General features: G+C 28.9%; 1 protein-coding gene across 1 annotated transcript in view; it reads right to left on the reverse strand.

Moving 5' to 3' along the window:
• The window catches only part of nAChRalpha1 (nicotinic acetylcholine receptor alpha1), a 97780-nt gene extending 78152 nt beyond the window's left edge, over window positions 1-19628 (reverse strand). Inside the window, exon 1 of the mRNA XM_065498641.1 lies at window positions 19493-19628. The gene's annotated coding sequence lies outside the window, so the exon portion shown is untranslated. The remainder of the gene's footprint in view (window positions 1-19492) is intronic.
• Window positions 19629-19845: the final 217 nt, after the last annotated feature.

Genomic DNA, 19845 nt, shown 5'->3' on the forward strand with positions numbered 1-19845 from the left:
AATTCCAGTAAAAATATATATTATATCAAAAAATGGCTTAAAATTTAGGGTGTTTAAAAGAAAATTACAATAAAAAATGTTTGCATGTATCAACCAGATCAGTTGCGACTAACAGAGGGTTAAAACACATATGGTCAATTCACAAGGGCTCCTATTATTTATGTCCTATTATGTCATAATGTCTTAATATTTCAAAATGGTTTGAAAATGTTGTTATTGCATTTCAAACAAAAAATTTCCTAAAATAATACTAATCTGTATATTATGTTTATTGTGTTATCGTAAACAACCAGCAAAGAACTGCGCCGAATGCCTAAGAGTCGGTTAAGCCGACATTATGACAATATGACATGATAAAACACCTTGTGAATTGACCAATAATGCATGTGTGTTTGTGTATAAATAGGGATCAATAAATAAGAACTTAATTTATATAATTCTAGTTTAAGTTGAAGGGTATTTCAAATTTACCAAACACGAATATACATATAAATTATAGTTCATTTTGATAAGTTTCTCTTTTGATAACTTAAATTCATATGTTAAATTTCAAGAAAATACGATTAATTCTTTAAATATACATAGTTACAAAAACCAAAGTTTAATTTTTAACTTACTGTCTTGCAAGCTGTTGGAATTTCCTACTGTTTGACATTTATTTATCTCACCAAAAGTCGGAGAAAATAAATTTTAACTCAGAAATGGTTCTTGATGTTTTTTTATCGCAGTGATATATGTATGTGATGAACCAGATGTAAAAATATAAAGTAGTTTTAGAGCTATGTGTGTTAATTCAAGAAATAAATTAGAAAAACATTTCCCACCCTTAAAATCGACAAAAAAAAAATACGATAAAGGAAAAGTCCTGTTGATTAACACACCAACTTTAGCTAAAAGGTCAAAAGATTGCTCAACATATAAAACAGTGTTGTGATGAGGCAGCAGTAAGAAACAAACAGAAACTCAAACGGATATTACATATTCAGACGAGTATGTACTTACAAGTAAGTTATCTCTCTGAAACAATAATAGAAAATGTACATATATTTTGCCAAATAAAACCAGAACACAGACAAATACACACACATAAAATCTCTTGTATACTCAGATACTTTTATATATGTAGCTGTGTATATTCCAAATGTTCCACATGATGTTTCGTTAACTTTTGTTGTTTTTTCTATTGGCGTCGGTTTAATGATGAATCTGTTCAAGTACTCGTATACTTTTTGTGTTTGGCACATTTTCTTCTCTCATTAAAATGTTCTCTCATTCATTGTAGACACCATTCCATGTTCAATTTGTATTGTGTTTTATATGCCAACAATAAATTTTTTCACAAGACAATAGACATAAAAAAAGTTCGAGTCGTAACTTATGAAACAACAAATGTACACAGTCGTCTACGTAGATTAGGGTGGACCCGTTTCTATGGAAGAAAAATAAGGTGTCGATGTTCCCAACTAAACTTTAAGTTTAGTTTGTTTGCGGAGGCCGTTTCTCAAAATGTTTGTCCTGGCTTCAGTATTTGGTCAGCTGGAACAAAGGCTAAATAGGCCCATTTAAGGTTTTTGTGAAACATATACAATATTAGTATCGTGTGAAAGGTCTTGAAAAGGCTTTTGGCATTTTGACATATAATTATTTAAAGTACTGTAATTGGTTTAAACTAATACACTATAAAACTCATATAAAGTCTCCTAATCTTTTTTGAAAATCAATGTAATTAGTTCAAGTTTTATTACAATTTTTTTTGTAACCTATTTTATGTGATCTAATTTTTGTTATATGTTCAAGACGATCACAACATGGATATACAAATAAAAATGTTACAAAACAAACATTATAGTTTAACTAAAATACTTGCAACATTTCAAGCAAACAATTTTATTTATTTGTCATGCTCTCTTTGCTGTTAATATTTTTCATGTGTTTATTTATTTTATACGTTTAATGACATCTAACATCAGATCAAGAAGAAAATAGGTTTTCAAAAATTCAAATAAAATTCCAAAAACAGAAATACCCGTTCGGTGAAATTATATAATTTCAGATTGAAGCGTATTTCAAAGACCTTTCACATAATATCAATACAATATATCATACATACACATGTACATAATTGGGGTATTCACACCGTCTACTATTTGGTCATATTGTCATAATGTCCTAATATATTATGATAGTTTAATCAAATTTTTGTTGTGTTTCTAATAAAAAAGTTATAAACTAATAAGACCTTTTTTTGTTTAAAACACAACAACAACTATTATAATATAATAGGACATTATGACAATATGACTAATAGTAGACCCCAAATATGTATTTGCTAAAAATATGAAAAGCGTTATAAAAACCTTAATAACGGACATTTCTATTCTTTGGTTCAGTTCACCAAATACTGAACCCAGTACAAACGTTATTTGAAAATGAATTAGACTTTTATTTTAGTTGGGAACATCCACAATTTTTTTTTGATGCCACTCTAATGAATATACATAAACTGAAATACTTAAGTACTAAAATTATATACTGTTCGTGATAAAATTAAAGATCAGATAAACATAATAAATGGAAATAAATTAAAAGAATGAGAATTTTTACAAAATAATTTTTTGTCAATACATAGTTCGTTTTTCAAGGGATATCCACATATTTACTAATAACAAATAGGACAAATAGGTCCGTCCCTAGTGAATGTGTTTTTCACATCGAAAATTGTCAAAGAATTCCGGGTGTCCATCGAGCCATTAAGCATTTACCATCGTATGGGTTCGTGGAAATGGGGAACTGCAAAATGAATTTACCTCTTTTAGAATATTTAACAAGGAATTGAATACTGCTTGCTCTCGTATTTGTATTTATTGCTAACTGTTTCTGCTAATTTAAAAGCAAATCAGACTATCCCAAACGTAGAAATGTCTATTTAGTTAAAGCAAATCTCTAATGTGAACTTACACCACCATAGAATTTAGTTAGAATCGGTCCATTATTTCTCCTAGCCCCCATACGATTGCTATATATGAAAATAGTTAAACTCTCATTTCTCAATTTCTCAGTTATTTAGATATGCAAACCAAATTCAGCAGAAATAAGTTTTATATAAGCCGAACTCGCACCACCAAATTTGGTTCATAATTATTCATAGCTCCCATATAAAGCCCACTTCCCACAATCACTTTAATTACAATAAATCTGTTAAAAATGTTAAATATGAGTCGCACTTCTGAAAAGAATTTTAAAGAGTATAGATTTCTTAAAAATGTTTATATTCAAATAAAATTCAACACAAATAAGTTTCATATATACAGAAGACATGCCACCCAATTTTATGGCGATTGGTTCTTAATAACACTGTCCAACAAATTGAGACTTTTTGATTGGAACAGAACAGAGACGCTATAATTCTGAAAGGGCATGTTGAGTAGATAATTTTTGTAGAATAAACTTATAGTCCAGCTGGTGTGAATTTTTTTTTACAGTGGATCAAAGTTTTAATTTTTTGATCGAAGGTAGCATTATACTGAAAAAAATGTTGTAAGTTAATATCTGAGAGTGTAGATCTCCTTATGGACTATTTACATTTTAAATTTCAGCTCATTCGAATCATACTTGGATTTTTGGAGATATTTTTAAAAAATGTGAGACCCAACCTGGCGTGTAATTTGGCTAATTAAGCGTAAATTGTTCTATTTACGACTTTTGTGTCTTTGGTGACCCCCAATGAAATTCAGTTTATTCTACAAAAATGATCTACTCAACATGCCCTTTCAGAATTATAGGGTCGCAAGTCTGTTCCAAAAATGCAGTTGGACAGTGTAATTAGTCATTGCTTCCATATAAATTTCAAAAGAGAACTGTATATAATCATCTTCTCGGTGTAGGGTATTATATGGTAAGGATTCACTGACTATACTTTCTTACTTGTTTTGAATTAAAAATTATATTCCCATACTTTTTTAACGCACTGTAAATAATATAAAATTTTGTCACATTAGTTGTAGTATGATGTATAAAAAAATCTAGTTACATTGAATTTGGTTTTTCGGTTTTTGCTGACATTTGTAGTATTTGCTGTTGGTTTATTTTCTTGGATTTAATGACTATAATGAAACCTATGAGCAAAAAGTCTTAAATTTGGACTGTTCAAATGAAGTCATATGTGTAAGTGAGTTTTTATGTGTACAGGGATGTAATGTGTGTAAATAGATTGAAAAAAGCTGAATAAAAATTATATTTAAGAAAAACTATAACAATCAGACATGTAAAAAGTAGGACATAAAAAATCAAATTTATTTTAGTTGCAACACACGTTGCTTAACATTATTATTTTAAGATTTAGTACAAAAAAACATACGTTCGTTGTATTCGGCCCATTCACAAAGTGTGTTAATGTATTATATGTTTTTCGTTTCAATTCAGTATTGAACATATTGTTGGACGTTATATCACATTTTGAGAATTACATTTAGAAATTGTGTTATATGTAAATAAGCTTAAAATGTAATAACTTTATAACCATTAAAATTGATGTTAAAATTAAAACACAAAATTACCATGTAGTTGACAGGACACATATTAATAAATATGTTTCATCTAATTGTCTACTTGTTTTAGTTAAAAAATATATAATTACAAATGCTATTGTGAAAAGTATTAAAAATATAATAGAAATGAAGTAAATTTCATTTCTTACAAATCTAAAAAACGTTGTGGGCAAAATAATGGAATTCACAGCCATCAAATACAATTCTAGTAAGTGAGCACAGATATCCCCTGACAACATTGTGCTTTTACAGTGAACTTAGTTTTCCTTAACAGGGCCATAAAAACTGAATATGTACAACAATTTATTTCAATATGTTTAAGATTTGTTCAAGCAAAAACTGTCTGCCAACTGCCATTTAAGTAGTTACAAATTTAGAAGTATTGTATGGTATTCGAATGCGGATATGTGTGACTGCTCAAGACAGAATATTTATATATGTATTTTTATACTTTAGAAAATATATGGTATTTTGTGAAGAATACAGTCATGAGATCGTGCCTGCCAACTTATATACAATATACATACATTCATGCATATTTACATGTAGTAGGTAAAAGGAGTTGGGAGGAATGGTAGGATGGTATAACTAATATCATAACGTATTACAACTAAACGATGTCGTATTGCTATTTCTAGTCTTTCCTTATTCTGATTATACTTCTGTTTCTTTATCATTTTTATTTGTTACTGTCTTTTTTATTCCCCGTAGGGTTTTTCCCTTCAGTTGTACAGTTTTCTTTTCTTTTTTTTTTTTGTTTGTATTCCATTCTATATGGCACTGCATTTCTGATGCTACAATAGTTCTACTTTTGTTGCAAGTGCATGAAAAGAAACAGAAAAAATTATGCCACCGGATGTCCAATTTAGTCTAGAGTTTGTTAAAGCCTCCAGCAAACTGTATTTGTTTGTTTATTTGCTCGTTTATTTGTTCGAACGCTGAAGCAGTCATAATATTTGTTCTGCCTGAGTATGGAGAAGACAGCGAGTGAGTAATGGAAGGAAAGAGACTCTTTAGTAACAAAATATCTATGTATTTACATTGTACATAGTTAGTTTAAATTTACAATTTAGATATGGTTATAAGTTTGTTTTCATATGCAAGTATTTCTTAAGAGTTTATAAAAATAATAATAGTTTGGATTCAAACTATTTCCTCAGGTGTTGTAAATTTAAGCATAACATTTCTACAACTTTAAGATAACGTAGTTTGTATGAATGTGAATATAAAATCAAGGTATACTTACTAAAATATCGAATATTTGGTAATCAATATGTATTAACATACATGTATGTATATATGGGTGATTAGGGTGAAACATTGGCTTCATGGTTAACCGTTAATAAACCAAATTTAAAGGTCAATAGTTTCTTTTAAATACTTTTTATGAACTTTTTGGTTCCTTGAATCAAATTTTCGTATTCATATCCCTGATTTCTTACAAGAATTTTACATTTTTGAAATTCATGGATTTTTACACATTTGACGTTATTATTAAAACTAAATGTTTTCTTTTAACTACAAGTTGTACGCAAATATAGACTGTTTATATTCTTAACAATTAAATTAAGCTGAATATTGATATAGAAAATTGCAGAATATAACGAATTTTGAGAAACTCAATATAAAACATTTCGAATTGCATGTAGATTATCCGTGTGAAGAATATATAAATAATCGGTGAAAAATTAAAAACATACCAACCCAAAAAAACCAAAAAAATGTATTCGAATTCGGAAAAAAACACATTTTGTTCCTTGATTCTAATGTCTAATGCTGGAACAAAAATTTGTATAAATGACTTCTTAAATGAAATCGTAATTTTTCTTAGCAACAACCGAGCTGAAGTAAAAGATGTATGTACTCTAATTAAAAATTATCCAATTAAGACTAAGTGAAATTTCAGTGTTATTTTAAAAGATTGTTAAACATTTTCGCTTCTAAAAAATTATTAAAATTGTACTTGGGGCCGTTTGTATTTTAGTTAACTATATTTATATGTACATTCATGTATATACAATTACTGACAAAACAATGGAAACTTTAACAAATCGCACACCCAGTTCAAAAGTGGCACAACTCAAAATTAATTTGTCGGGTTATATAAACCCGAAAAATGAATTTTACGCTTAAACTATGCACAATATACTTGTTTATCTATACAAAAGATATCAGTGTATTCTGTTGTTGGTAACTGTGGCTAAAAAAAAGATTGATGTCATTAATTATTTTTCAATTGGTATATATTTAAATACAAATATAAAAATTAAAATTTTGAGTTGTGTCACTTTTGAACTGGGTGTGCGAAATATTACAATGAAAAAAACTTAATAAATTTGCATTTCTTTAGCATTTTATATATATATCCTTTATTTAGTTATATTCAGTGTTTAAAAAACTAGACTACAAGTAGCAGTAGCAACGAAAAAACACAAGTAGTCTAGTTAAAAAATTAATAAAAACTCGGAGTCAATAATTACTATTACTACTGCTACCTTCACATTTTGGTAGCAGTAGTTGTAGTAGTACTAATAAAAGAAAATATTAAAAGTAGCAGAGTAATTTATTTTCTATTGCTACCTTAAAAAAGAAAAAGTTTTGATGTAGCAATCATTAGTTTTTTACTAATTCTGCTACTTTTAAAATTTAGTAGTAATAGAAGTAGCAGTTGAGGTAGTAGAAGAAGTAGCAGTTAAGTAGCAGTTGAGATAGCAATAAAATAAGTCAAAAATAAAAATCTTCAGCCAAAAAAGTATATTATGTGTTGTTGTTATGAATTTATATTTGTGTAAGTTGGTCGTATTGTAAATAAAAGTTTTGTTATACACACAGAAAACACGATCTTTCTGTTAGCAACACGAACATCTGAGACGAATAATTCTTTCAAACTCTCTCAAAGCAAAAACAACACACAGTGTTTAATTCTGTCAATTTTTCTTTTTTGACTTCTTTTATTGCTACCTTAACTGCTGCATCAACTGCTACTTTACTGCTACCTTAAAAATTAAAACTCGATATAGAGCAGTAGCAATGATTTGTATTTTTATGCTACTACTCTATTTACAATTCATGTTTTATTACTACTGCTCTGTTAAGAGTTTTATATTTTGAAGGTAGCAGTAGTTTTAAAAAAACAAGAAAACGAAAAAAGACAAATGTTACTGCTACCGCTACATACACTTTTTTGAAGCAGTAGTTGTATCAATAGTTAAAAATTTGTTAGTTATCGTAGCTTTTTAAACACTGCTTATATTAACAACAATAAATAAGAACACGCTTAATTTATTACATTCTTAAAATAGAAAACAAAATAATAAGTCTTCATTATTATGGTATTGTCAAAACAATGGACCTTTAAGTTTAATTTTTACAAAACGATTTATCGTTCAATTAAAGAATAAATCGTCTCCTTTAAAATATTTGGCTCTTATAGCAGCATTTGATAAAGTTTCCTTTGTAGAATAATTTTGTATCCGTAATATGCGATCTACAATTTCACATAGGTTTTGTATGCGATTGGGCAGGCGAGTTAAATTAAAATACGTACCTAGAGGTGTTTTTTTGGCCATTGAAATTCGACAAATAAAACTTTCCCTTAAACAGCCCCACACCATAATGTAGTCACCGTCAAACTTGACTCGTTGTCATTTAATTTGTGTCTTCTTATATATTACTGATAAGCTTTTAAGGGAGTAATTTTAGGGAATTTCTTAAACTATCTTGCTATTAAATTATCTTGTATTGGAGTTGTTTTACGGGGTCTTCCTTCCAAATTTTGAGTTTTCACAGTACCTGTCCCACGATTTGTTTTATAATTTTTGAAAATGATGATTTATTAATTAAATATTTATCACAGATAATTTTTGCTTCAATCCATCACTAAAATCGTTTATTATTTTAGTTTTTAGATTTTCGCATATCTTGACTTTAGGCATTTCTAAAAACTATTTAAAAAACTTATTGTGCCAAAAAATGATCAAAATAAAACAAATATTGAAATAACATTAAATCACGATACTTCTTAGATATTTTTCTTACATATTTGGTCAATTCACAAGGTCTTTTATCAGTCATATTGTCATAATGTCCTAATATATCACGACTCGGCGATTCGATTCTGTGTTCTCTGTGTATATTCTATAAATGTATTTATGTTAAAATTTAATGATTAAAAAACTGACTATACTTGAGTTTATCTTACAAAAATACATTTATGTTTTTGAATACTGAAACTACGAAATAAGTTTCCATTGTAGTGTCACTCACTGTATGTATTTGAGTTGTCTTTGAACCTGCATATGCATTTGAGCTGTTTCAACCATAAAGCTTAATACGATAATAACAGTTTAAATTGAATAGAAATTTAATGTGACAAACCAAAATTCAATTAGAGAATATCGTTTAGCAACCACACAATCATCAAACCGATAGGAATAAAATATCTTCTTCTCTATGCTAAGTTCTTTAATTAAATTATTTAAATTTCTTTATAAATATTTAGGTAAATAAATGAAATATGTAAATGAAAAGTTATAAATTTGACTTGTTAATTTGTGTGTGGAAGAATGTCCCACCCATACATTTTGAATTGTGTTGTAATTATTATGTATGTCGACCTTAAAAATGAAAACATAAAACAAAAACAACAACAACACAAAACAAAACAATTCGAAATATTTATGTGAGTATCTGTATTATAATGTCTATAAATACTAGTAGATAAGTATGATGATGGGTACAACTATAAAATACAATTTTAAAGATTTTCCTGTTTAAACTGTAACCAAAACGAGCCATAGCTAAAGAACCACAATCATTATGGAATTTTTGCTACTTATTCATACATATTTATTCACATAGACGAAAATGCTTGTGTGTAATTATGTATTTATTATGTATTATGTGTATGAATTTAGGTTTGTATGGGTTTGTATATACATAAATTTTTATTTGATAAAGTTAATCCTTTAAATGTAACATTTTGATGAAATTCATTAAAGAATCGTTTTAAATTTTAATTTTCATTAAATTACAACAAGGAAAACCACTGAGGAAACATAATAAATACATACAAACAGGAATGTGAGTATGTATAAATAGTTTTGACTGAAATTGGTTAACCAAACTAGTCTACAGAAATGTATGTGGATGAATACATTCATTCTTTCAACCATACTCATGTATACATCATATACAAATGTTTGCATGTATGTATATTAGGTTGGCCCTGTAAAAAAATAGTTGCTGATGTTCCCAGCTAAAATAAAAGTTTAATTCATTTCAAAATACCGTTTCTCATTATGTTTGTCCTGGGTTCAGTATCCATTGATTTAGCTCACCAAATATGGACATCTGGAAATGGTCCCCTCTAGCAATGTTTAGTTGATGAGATTGACACTTTATTTTTCCTCCATACAAACGAGGTAACCCTAATTTATATAGTATGTATGTATATATAGTGTGGTAAGTGAATGTCCTGGATACAAATACATACATACAAACAAACTTTCGAACTACCTACTTTATGTAGATGCATACATATGGACAATTCCATATCATCGTACGTGACATTTGTACGCCTATAGAGTGGAATAGATTTTGCAAAAATAAGAGTATCTGCAAAATAATTTGGTCCTTATGTTCCATTCAGAGGGTATTATATTTTAAAATAATAAAAAGTTCTTTCGAAATATTGTTGTCCAAAATATTGAGCGAAATAAGGGTATATCGTACGTGACATAAAACGGATCTCATTTTGAGGTACATGTAGAAATATGCGAAAATATTCGAATCCTGAGAGGCGTTATGTTTTCTTTTAATTTCTTAAACTAAACGAAATATTTTTCCTTTACAATCCGTCATATTTAAATAAAAACAATCTTTGGATGATTTTATAATAAATAAAATGTAATATCGTACGTGACATACCGTACTTGACAGATTTTTCGCTCATAATAAATCAAGATATATTCTGTAAACATATGTATAGAAAAACTAAAAAAATTAATAGAAAGCAAAAAAACAATCAGATTCAAATTCATTTCATACTACAAGTCAATTGTGAGCCTAGTTTTCGCCACAATTTTAGTCTAAAACATAACCAAAAGATTAAATTATTAAATTAATCAGTTTAAACTATTATTTTTGTCTTTAAAATGTTGTAATATGATCTAAATACTTTCAAAGGTTTTTGTTTCAAGGGCTTTTGTTTTTTCAGTCGTGGTAGCGATTCTCGTGGAATTGCCCATATATAGTATGTGTGAATCTGTTTATACGTGTATGCGTACGAATGTATATAATGTTGGTTGTTGACTTTAATTGCTACTACCACTACTACCCCAATACACTCTAACACCAGCAGGAAACGACATACGACAGAAGAAAAATAAAGCAGAACAAGCACTCAAACTTTAACATTCATATCAATACTTGTATAGTTATGGCAAAAAGTCACACAAACGATCGTTCAAACGTTGGAATGTTCGTCGTTCAACCAAACAGAAGAACTAAAAAATCTATATGTATGTATGTATGTACTCATGAAAGTATTCATTCACTCGTAGAAGGAAAAATATTTAATGTAGAAATGCACCCTTCCTTATTTGTTTACACATTCTAAACTCGCAGACGACTACACAACATTCTCATTCTCATAGTCATCGTCATCATCATCATATGTATTATTAAGTATGGGTATGTTTGTGTGTTTGAAAGTATCAACAAACTAAAAATACCCACACACATGTAAACATATACAAATACAAATACATGTATGTAACTGTATATATGTGTATAAATTAAACATAAAAACGGATACTTTAGAGTTTTAATAGAGATGAAGAAAAAAAATAACATTTACTCACACATACAAATACTTAATACAGGATTTTTAATGTGTTGCCATGTGTGTATGTTGTGTTGACGTGTGTGTGTATGTTTTTGTTTGGGAAATAAGTAGCATCAAAGCTTTGCTTGTGGTAATATTAACATTACACATTTACACACACTCACCCCTGTCGTGCCTTTGGACTCATCAAAGCGTATTTTTATCTGAGACTGTTTTGCGTCGTTTTTTTCCACTGTTTCTTTCTTTTGTATGGTAGTGTGTGTGTGTGTTTGTATTTGTCTTGCTCTTGTAGGATGTCGAACAAGTACATCATATTTCAGTTGTGTTTTATGGTTGTACTTCTGGTATTTATATGTATAATTTGCTACATTATACTGTCATTGGTGGACTCATAAGGATAATATGTAATTGATTTAATTTCTCATCTAGAAAACTATGTAATGCATAAAAAAAAACAAAACAAATTTAAGTAGAAAACTTTTAATTTCTTTACAGTAAATATTAAAGTCATGGTTAAGTAATATTTATGATTATTTTGGTGCTGAACATTTTAAAAAATTTGGTCCATATTAAGGATTTAATATTTGTTTCTTTTGAAAAACAGTATTGCTGAATAATTCACCATCTAAAGTTGACTTATAAATGTTGTGATTTATAAGTTTGTCAAAATTAATTGAATTCATTTAGTTTTGGAAAGAAGATTAGTGAATGTTTTTAATTATTATCCACTGTTTTTTTAATTAGAAACAGCAGACAGTCGAACCATTGTACATTTTGTAAAACCTGAAATTTTTTATGATGTTTTGTATTAAAAATAACTGACATTTTAAAAATTTTATACATACATCGCCCACTTTTGAATACCTATTTTACTCTGTCCGATTTTGTGTTTGGCGCAAGAAATTGAGTTATTTTGGTTTTTGTGCAAAAGTTTACAGTTTTAACTATGCAAATTTTAGTTTTTGTTATTTTTTAGAGATATAGGTATGTGGAGGGTAAATAGAAGCGAAAAAAAATAAATTTGTTGGTACATCATTTTATGTTTAGAGCACATTTACATATATCAGACAAACTCTTGTCCGATTTTGGGTTTGAGTCACTGTATATATTTAAAAATAACAAAGTTTGATGAAATAAATTGGGCAGATTAGTGAACATATTTTTTATTTATATATTATTGAATATATGTAAGAACCTGCGTGGTTCAAATATTGTAGAAATTCCTTTTGTAATCATTGGTTTTGCAATGGTAATTTTATAACAAATCGATTTTTTTCAAAAACCAAAATTTTAGAATTTATTTTCATTTTCATACAAGGTATATTCAATATGCTGATCATCATCTGTTTACACCTCAACTGGCAAGATCTGTGTTTATGTTTGATAACACTGGAAAGTGGCAAAATTAAGAAAACTTAGAAAAAAAATACAAATATTGAGATTTCAAAATATGCGTTTAAAAATTGTATGAAATACATATACGTCGAAAAAATTTGAGCTTAAAATATCGGATACGCTCTTTCGTTAAATATTTGGCATGTGTGATAGTAGCTTTAGAAATACGAGTACTCTACATGACTTCCTATATAATTTTCTAGATTGTGATAAATTTCAATAAATATAGTTGAAATAGTTTTTCAATATATGTAAATAAAAATTAATACGAATTTAAGAAATGTCTTAACAATGTTTTCTGGGACATTGTCCAATATCCATGTATGTATAACAATTGCGTGAAGAATTGTTTGTTATTCTATCCATATTTATTAAAATTTAATTTTACTATACTTTGCTGAATTGCAAAAAAGCCCCCAAAAACCGTATTTTTTTAATAAAAAAAATATATATATGTATCTGTATGTACTATATCCCTTTTTTATCGCTTCCAATGATGGTTGTCGATTTTAGTAATATTTTTTACACATTCTTTGTATGTAGAAAACATAGAAAACAGACATTTTACAAACAGCCATATAAACGAACTTAGTTTTTTTTTTTATTTTAGCAAGATGTAAAAGAAAAAAGAACAAGATATAGCAAAAAAATACGACAAAACTGCCATAAAAAAAATATGAATAAATATATTTTTGTTTTCTCTCCTTTGTGCGTTGAATGACAGTTGTTATGTGTATCTTGATATCCCATAAACATAATCCAGCTTTCAAAATTCTCCTACTCATCATTCTTTTCTAATACGAATAAATAACCCAACCCATACACACTTAGATACACTTACACAATACTCATGCCGGCAGTTAAGCAAGTAGTCAATGTATCCCTTATTTACAGTAATTGTCATTAATGTCTGACTCCAAGTTAAATATTTTTTTGTTGTGCAGAAAGAAATCAATTGGTTACTTTATATATCCTAGGTAATTTAGTGTCAAGTCAATCGTCACGTAAGTGTCTCTATGTAATTCAGAGTGTAGTCACTTAAAATGTTTATTTTGAACTACACTTTTTTTGTGAAACTGGTTTTATACAAATTGTGTTGATATAAACGTCATACAGTTTATTGTATGTTTGTTCAATTGTCACTTTGGTGTCTCTATGTAACATAGAATGTAGTCACTTTAAACGTTTATTTTGTATTGCATTTTAGAAAGTAGTTATTTTACCCACCCGAAGTTATCTATTGGAGAGTATTGTAACCAGTTAGGTAGCTAGTAAGTTAACTGACTCTATGTGAATGCCAGGTCTTGACTACTTTGGATCTGCTATCAGACAGTAGTATCAGTGTAATCAAATAAAATAACTAGTCACATAACTGCTCACTCTAAATGATAGATAAAATCACTAGTTCGGGACAGTCACCAAGAACTGTTGGGATAAACTACAATACATATGTTGGTATGTATCTATGTATAAGAGTAAGACAACACAATTTATGTAAAAAAAATAATCGAAATGAAACGAAAAAAGTTTAACATGTTTTTAAGCAATTTGTTGTTTTTGTTGTTGTCTTTCGATATTTCTGGTCGTTAGTTGGCTCATTCATTTTTTTTTTTGGTTCTTGGCTTAATCTACGTTGCTTTTACATTTGATATGCATAAATATTGGGTTATGTTTTTCTTCGTTCACGCTGTATGGGAATTCATACACACTCTCACATACACTCACACGTACACACATCTGCAAATAAAATTCCAACTTCATTTAAGTTTTTTACAATGTTGGCTCATGTTCAAAATACATATTACAAAAATATGTGAAAAGTTTTCAGCCATAAAACCGAGCAAAAGGAAATTTATACCACACACACACACTAACGCACTTTTGAGCATGCATACACAAAGTTAGAAATAAATTCATTTTTTTCGTTCGTTGGCAAATAACTTTAAATGACTTCAGAAAAATATATACATATACATATACATAAATATGAATCTTCTTTTTTTTCTCTAATACAACATTGATGGGTTCTGTTTGGCAATAAGTATTTTGCACCCAACAATAGCCAGATATTGACAGTACCGTCCTTACTTAAGTTTTTAGCTAAGTTTTTCATTGTTTAATACCGATCTTATGCATTAGACGGCAATATATATCGTAAATAATAATTATTTTTAAAATTTTAACTAAAATAATCACGATAATAGAGAAATGGTGCGAGCATACAAGGTACAATTTTTTTAAAGACATGACATTCCTACAATATAAATAATATTAGAGTCATATATACAAGAACATTTATTTAAATTTTAATTCATTAAGGAAATTAGTGTTCTTGTATCAACTTCAACGTTGGAGAAAGTGTCTTCCAATTTATGGGACATTGCAGAGATACTCAAATCCGCTTATTATTTTGCAATCTTACAGTATTGGCTCAAATGCAAACATTCTGAATTCAACTCAGGACTATTAATGTCTTCGTGATAGAATGCTGGTAAGAATCAATTGTTTATTTTCACAGCTTAATAACAAATTAATTACGAATAACTATGTATGTTACAAGAATGACTAATTAACTTGTCAATTATGTAAATGGAGAGTGATAACTTTAAAAAATTTACAGAACAGAAGTCCCGAAAAAAAGTTATCGAAACCTATTCAAATCAGCAGCATATTTTGTCCCTATAGCTACATATATCATTTTTATACCCTACACCACTATAGTGGGGAGGGTATTATGCGTTTGTGCAGATGTTTGTAACGCCCAAAAATATTAGTCTAACACTCACCTTAAAGTATACCGATCGACTTAGAATCACTTTCTGAGTCGATTAAACGATGTCCGTCTGGTTGGCCGGCTGGCTGGCTGGCTGTCCATGTAAACCTTGTGCGCAGAGTACAGGTCGCAATTTTGAAGATATTTAGATCAAATTTGGTACATATTACTTTTTCGGCCCAAGGACCAAGCCTATTGAAACAGGCTAAAATCGGTGCATTATTTCACCTAGCCCCCATACAAATGTCCCCTCGAAATTGGACTTTATCGGTCATAAATGTTTAATTTATATATGTATCTACACAAATTTCGCTCCAAATAAGTTTTATATATACAAAATTCATGTCACCAAATTTTGTTACGATCGGTCCATAATTAGTCATAGCTCCCATATAGACCCGCTTCCGAAAATCACTTTAACGTGAATAAATCGCTTAAAAATGTTGGTATACACACAAAATTCAACATAGTTAACTTTAATATAGACATAAATCATACGACCTAATTTTATGGTGATCGGTCCATAATTGGTCATAGCTCCCATATAAGGCCCACTTCCGAAAATCACTCACGAATATAAATTATTGATATTTTAAAACAAAAATATTTTTACTCATTTACTTGGTGTAGGGTATTGTCGGGCTTGACCGACCATACTTTCTTACTTGTTTTAATTTGCCCTAGGGCACCGGTATACCCAAATACGGCCTTGGATATTGTGTTACATATTGATTTAGCATGATGTATTAGCAAGCGAAATATCGCTCGCCAAGTGACTGGGTAGTTACTGTAACTAGGAACTCTTAGCCCTGTTTTTGAAATTTTGAGAATACATACTCCTAAAATCTTAAGTTTGACTAAATATTTTTTTGACACAACCAATTGTAAATATTTGAAAATATGTACATATCGTTCATTTGCTGCAACAATGTCATAACTAAAAATCCGTGTGTTTTGAACTGAGTAATACAATGCGCCGTTCTTTAGTTTTTCATATAGTTTTATCAGTTTTTAAAAAAAATCAATTATTTTTCAAAATTAAGATTCACGTTTTCTGGTATATTTGACCATTAAAAATTTGTGTTAAATACAGATTAGAAAGATATTAGTATCTACTATTTAAATCAGGTTTTATTTCAGAAATATTTGAGAATTTATTTAAGAAATAGTAAAATGTCATAAAACATTCAAACATTTTGCATTATGACGTTGTTGCAGCAAATGAGCAATATGTATATTGAATAAAAATAATACGACTTTCAAATAATTTTCAATTAAAGACCAAATTTTATATGAAATTTTGTCAAATTCTGATAGTACATTAAGAAACGACTGATATATATACAATCTCCCTTTCGCATTTTGCGTTTCAAATTCGGATTCCTCTATTAATGCCTCAGCATCTTCAATGTTATAGAACAAAAAAGTTCAAAGGTTAAGAAAGTTTTTTTTTATTCTTTGTGTTATTCTTAGAATAAGGGCAGCAAATAATACCTACTGCCAAGTACTGAACTTAAAAACAGAAAAATTGTTGATGGAACAGAATTTGCATAATTTTTTTTTAGATACGAGTAAAGTTTTTCAGTTTTTAATTTTGTTTTGTTTTTTATTATATTTTTTTTAGATTGTCGTTGTTGTTAGTAGCCAACGTACAATATAAGACATTATCTGCAAATCATCATAAATGTCAGTGTAAAGGCATGTTTGACAATTTAAATTTAATATTTATGTACGATAGCGAATGTGTATACATACTTAGTACATGCAAACAAATAATTCTTTGGAATATTTTAAATTATTTATTAATACATTAACTAATGTTTTAATAATAAATAGTCAAGAATAAGTTTTTTCAGTATCAAACATTAAATAATAATAATAATAATAAGTGTTTTGTTTATCAATATACTTTTAGTTTGACTTTCAGTCGATCAGGACCCAATTATGACACCGAAATAAACGATTTTTTCGGGAGTGTTTGTTGTTCTTTTAGGTATTTACCAAATTTACTCCCAATTTGAAATGCAACAACTTCTTCGGGTATTGTTTTCTATTCGTAAATAAATAAATAAAAATTATTGCAGATTATGTTGATTTGTATGTATGTGCCGAATGGACATACAAAAAATTGATTAATACTGGCCTGTCACACATTTTGTTCTCAATGGTTGCAATTTGGTATTTTTTATTGTGATCGATTGGTACATAAATTTATTAACAATTTTAGAAAAACAAAAAATCACAAAGAAATATCAATACCACTTTGAAAACTGAAAGTGGTTTCATTCCAAAATAAAATTTTCGTTTTACTTTTTCTGAATGATCGCCCAGGCCATCCAAAAAAGTTTGAAGACCAAGAATTGGAGGCATTACTCCATGAAGATTTTTGTCAAACCGTACGGAATACAACTGATTCGTTTGAAGCGAGCATTGGCCGAAAAACGCCCAGAATATGCGGCCAGACATGATACCGTAATATTCCATTATGACAATGTCAAATCCAATGTCCAAAATCAAATATTTAATAAAACAATTCTGTCTTAAGCACCGTATTCTGAAGTTTATGACAATCACCAAATTATATCAAAAATGTTTTTAAAATATGGTAACATAGAGACGAGACGTAATTGTCAAAAACATTCATCATGTTTATAAACATTTCCATCAGTAGAAACTTCTACCTATCAACAATATTGATAACACGCAGCTATTATAATTTTTTGTAAGTATAGCATCATTAAATGTTAAAGCTAGAAATAGAACTTTCTAATTTTGCCCTTAAGATAATTCATGAAACTGGTGGAAGATGGCATTGTATACATAAATAGTGGTAGCGGGTTGCAGTCTGTTTAGTTTAGCGCTGTTAGAATTAACATCAACTGTATTACCAGTGTATTCTTCTACATAACAATACGATATTTATAGACAAATTTAAGAATTTCATTCTCGGTTGGTGCATTAAAATTTCGAATCCGCTACTATCAATGAATCCCCCGTTTCGTTCAATGTTGGCGTAAACCATAGACGTAGTACAGTTTCTGTTTTTATCTGATTCAAACAGTTTGAAGCAATGACGATAATGTCGGTGTACCCCCAGACTTTTTTTAATTAGTTAAACAAAATGTAAGTATAAGAAGAAATGCCACTAATAAATATTTAATTTCTTTTATGCATTTTGTTTAACATACATATACAAACAGATGAGACATTTTTATATTGGGGTTGTTACTCAATTCAAACATTTAAAGGCCCGTAAATGTTTATTGTCTTTATCATTTCATACACAAACACAGGCAGACACACATTTCTATATGTGTATGCAAACATTTGTACCTATACATTTACATTTTAAACAAATGATTTTTTATGTTGGCATTTTTAAACGATGCCAGACTGACTGACACACAGACAGACATACAGTTAGAAAGATAGACAATGAGGAAAACAATATGGAATAACTGACTCTGAGGTAAATACTTTTTACACACCTGCACAATCACAATGACAATTATGGCATATTATAAAGAGATGGTTTTCCATTATGAATTTGCACACATACAACAAACTACTAATTTATTAAGTATGTATTTATGTATGTGTGTATGTATGTATGTATGTGAAATGAAAAAATGCAGCTAAAAATATTCAGAATGCGGACATTTTAAATATTTACCAACGATTCTAAAATTGTTTAATTCTTTATATTGTCTTTATGGAAATATATGTATGTATGAAAAATAATTTCAGGAAGCAGTTCTGATTGGTTTAGTATAAATTAAATATGTATGTTGTATACATAGGAGCAGATAGGTATTGTAATTTGATTGATACATATTTATTCCCAAATAGTTATTAGTAGTATGTGTTTTTTAAAAATATATGTATGTATTAAATGTTAATCTAAAGTTTAGTTTTATTTTGTGTACTTACACTCTTCCCGCAAGACGGTGCATTGCCTACAAATGGCAGCCTTGCGCCAATATGCCTTCTGCTCCCCTGATTGCCAACTAAACGACGGTGTAAGTCGCCAACCCGCCTCCAACGCCGCCTACCTCTGCCACATGAAGTAGGTAAGCGTTTACTGTTAAGCGGTATCGTATAAAATTCTGCACAATCCTGGTGTTGAATAAATTCCGATAGTAAACGAAAATATAACACGACAAGAAGGCTAGTTCTTTTACAGCGTACTGCGAAATGCGTTAATTTAACGCGTCTAGCAATAATTCTTTTATTTTCGCTTTCTCAGCACATATGTCTGTCTAGTTGATTTAATTTGGTTTGGA

The sequence above is a fragment of the Calliphora vicina genome, chromosome 1, assembly GCF_958450345.1.
Source record: "Calliphora vicina chromosome 1, idCalVici1.1, whole genome shotgun sequence".
Classification (NCBI taxonomy): Eukaryota; Metazoa; Arthropoda; class Insecta; order Diptera; family Calliphoridae; genus Calliphora; species Calliphora vicina.